Raw genomic sequence first — 4,103 nt, forward strand, 5'->3', positions numbered from 1 at the left:
TCTCTCTCTCTCTCTCTCTCTCTCTCTCTCTCTCTCTCTCTCTCTCTGGGTTAATATAGAATTTCACCACCACTGCAATTTTCGCAATAGTAAGTAAGTAATATAGCAGTCAAAGTACTTTTGTATGTATGTGGATGAGAAACGACAAACACACAACAAATGACACCGGATTCAGGAAACGGAAATATCAAATAAAGAATGAATTCGCTTGAAAACAGACAGTTTTGTATTGATACGAATACAAACACACATACACACACGCACGCACAAACACATGTACGCATGATTAAATAAAATTTTTTTTATTAATTTAATAAAGAAAAAAAATCGATATATTTTTGTTTTTTTTATTCATTTTTCGTTTACACTCTCAAATATTAAAGATTTTTGGAAAAATTTTAATAAAAGCATTTAGTGCTTGTTAGTAACTATTCCTCCATTAGGCCATCTAGTCTTAAAAAAAAAAAAGGAAAAAAAAAAAATACAAAATGGTTCCTCTTCAATAAATTCTTTAAAATGAATTCAATAATTAAACAACACACGCACACGAACATTTACGCAATATCGCGTATAATAGTTTAATGTAAACTCGTATTATTTAGCATTGCATTAAAAAACAAAAATAATAATAAGGAACAAGAGAAAAAAGGAAAGAAAAATGGAAAAAATAAAACATATGCTTGATGGGAGATCCAAACTACCGCACTACACTATTAGCTGTCTGCACTTATAAGTGTTCTTATTATCGTTGTTGTTTTTACTGTTGTTAGTGTATTTTGTATATTTTTTTTTTTTTTCTTAAGAAAAACAGCAACAACGTGCTCTTGAATGACATGAATGAGTGCCAAGCACTTGCATGCACATGGTTTATGTACAAGACTGACAATAAACACAAATCATGCATATGTATGGTTATGAAAACACACATGCACACACACACACACGCACATATATAATTATATGAATGAATGAATGAATGGATTCGTGTTTGTGTGTGTGTGTGTGTGTGTGTGTGTGTATGCATGTATGTATTATGATATATGTAAGAATGCATAAACTCAGCATAGCGTAACAGAAGAAACTTTTGAAGAAAAACACAAAAACACAAAATTAATAAATTTTGCTGAAAAAAAAAAAAAAACCATAAAGATTACAACCAAAGAATTTTGATTGGCAACGATGAATAGGCGGACAAAACGGACAAAACGATGATTAGATAAAAAGAAATATTCATTAACCAACCGATCAAAGAAAAAAGGAAGAAAAAAGTAATGAAAGCCAGATTTACACAATCACACGCTTATGTGTTATAAATGAAAACTAAATAAGATAGAAAACTTAAATTAATATTTCCGTGTTCATACCATACGATACGCGTACCAGCATAACTAATATATGTCGTTGCAGCACAGACAAACTATTATTCCAAATACTTTTCATTCAAAATTCACCTTTAAGACCGGCAAAGAAAAAATTCTCATATGTCTATGAAACTATGGAAAGTCCAGGACAGTTGCAAAAATCCGCGGTACACGGTAACGTTGCATTTCTTTTAAATACGTTTTAATATAGATATGCATTCAGTTGTCCACTCGGACATAACAGAACGTGTCGTAGAGCAAAAACCCAGACGCATACGTTTGCTCTTATCCCAGCCTATATGGCTGTTAAATGTTTCTATCTCATGCGAGATTTGCGTTCGCGAAGTCAATTAAGATATTGTTGAATGAACATTTTCTGTCAACTTGAAGTTCATTTATTCGCTGCGACCACAAAATGCGTAATACTGCTCTCTATCTTCTCCTTTTTGTCTTCTTCTTAAACAATCCGCCAGTCGGTATATTTATCCTGCATACATAAGGGATGAAAAAAAGTCTTTTACAACTCACGCGCACACGCCAGCATGTTGATGGATATATTGACGGACATGATCATGGACATATAATGAGATGTGTAGACGGCCGTGAAGCCGGGCTTGTAGGCGGACATAGGCGCGGTCGCGTAAACACGTATGCAGGCGCACGACTCGGACTCAGACTTGTAGAGGGACGCATAGATGGACGTATAGCAAACAGTCGTGTAGATAGACATGTAGAGGGACGTGTGAAGAGACGTGTAGATGGATGTGTAAGCCTAACCGGATAGATGGTAGATACTTGTGTAGAGGGACGTCTAGACGGATAGGTATATAGAGAGCTAGACAACCAGGTAGACGCACGTGTAGACGAAAGCATGAATCGAAGTGTAAGCAAAGGATATAAAAATTCACTTTACTACGGAATACATGTTCTATGTATATCTTTTAAGCTGCTACCTACCAATTTAGCAAATGGAAGGAAACGAGTACACATACCTAGATAACGTTCGTTTGATAGTATGTCTATAACATACATATATTTACTTCAGCTGGCGGGTATCCAAGGCTCGCCCCAAAGCCAATCGAGATATCCTACTTGTTTTATGTTTGGTACAGATATTCATGTACTTAGCTTTGTGTGGATGTGTGTATGCATATATGTATATGTGACTACTTGTCTTTTGTATTTTTAAGATGAGCATAAAGCTGAAATTTTCATGACACACCACGTAAAGATTGATTGTTTCTATTTGGTTTGTCCTTTTTTTTTTTTTTTTTTTTTGTCTTTCTCCGATTTCTTCGCTCCACGATGGGTAAGACGATGATAATGATGATGATGATGGCTGCTGCCGTTTGTCGCTGTTGTTGCTGTTGTTAAGTTTGTGTAAAACCCCCTTAGAAAAATAATGTATTAATCAATGCTAATGACAGTGAATTTTCACTTCAATTGTGTTGTCATTAAGATGGATACACACTTCCATGCATACCTACTACTGCATGTGCAGTTAAATATCAAGCAATAGAAAGAAGGAAAAAAACTAAAAAGAACAAAAAAAAGAAAAGAAAAAGACTTAAAACTATAGTAAATGCAAAAATGTCAAAAGGAAATCTCATGTACGGGTGGTGATGATGATGGTAGTAAACGAAGATGATGATGATGATGATGATGATGATGATGACGATGATGGTAGCGATGTGTTAAAGATAATGTTAAAGTAAAATTTGAAAAAATAACTTAACATTTTTCCGACACATCTGACAAATTTGTGTTAAGGAACAAACCAAAAGCCATTGTAATGAGAGGAATTCTTGCAAATGTGCAATAATTCAATTTGAAATGTTTTCTCTAAAGGTTTTTGCATATGTTTTTTTTTTCTTTATTTTTCGAATCTTTTTTTTTTGCCCAACTTTCTCATTTTGATGCATGACTTCTGTTATGTTATTGTTTTTCCAGCAGCGAAAGCAACAGCAACAGCAACAACAACAGCAATAGCGATAGGAACAATAGCGTTAGAGCAACGTTTTAATTGTTTGCATAATTTCAATGCGGCCGTTGCGGGAAAAGGTGAAAAACGAAAACCAACAACAACAACAAATAATCAGCCGGCATTTTTCCTCTTTAGTTCACACAAAGTTTAACTCTAATAAATCAACACAATTATTTTTGCAAGGCCCCGTGAAATGCTTTTACAGATGGACAAAATGGCACAGAAACAAAGGAAAGAAAGAAAGAAAGAAAAAACGACGACAACGGCAACGACAACGACTCAAGGAACAGGTAAAAATATGTTAAAGCACTTGTAGTTACATATGTTGAAAACAAGCATAAATTACACGTTCACGTGTACGCTTGTCTGTGCAATAGATTCATTCATTTCACACATGAAACCTTGAAAAATGATAAAAGAAAAACAAAAACAAAAAATCATCACATAATGGCTTCAGGTTTGAATTCCTCATGACGGCTTTGAAGAATTTTATGCTAATTTTTTTTATTAAAAATCATTGTTTGTTGGAGAAAAATTCCTATCGGAGTGGGAGCACATTTTAGGGAAGCTATATAAGCGTATAACAGTGCGCACACTCGAGGAAACAAAACAAAAAGAGTTTTAATGTTAATGCTAAGCAAAAGTATTTTGATAGTCGTCAACAGAGACGGAGAGTGTGACTGTGATATCCACGTGTACACTTTGTCACTTTGCCTAACGGTATGTATGATATCGACGGACAGGCTAAACCCCACGGC

The sequence above is a fragment of the Glossina fuscipes genome, unplaced genomic scaffold (assembly GCF_014805625.2).
Source record: "Glossina fuscipes isolate IAEA_lab_2018 unplaced genomic scaffold, Yale_Gfus_2 112, whole genome shotgun sequence".
In the NCBI taxonomy this organism is placed as follows: Eukaryota; Metazoa; Arthropoda; class Insecta; order Diptera; family Glossinidae; genus Glossina; species Glossina fuscipes.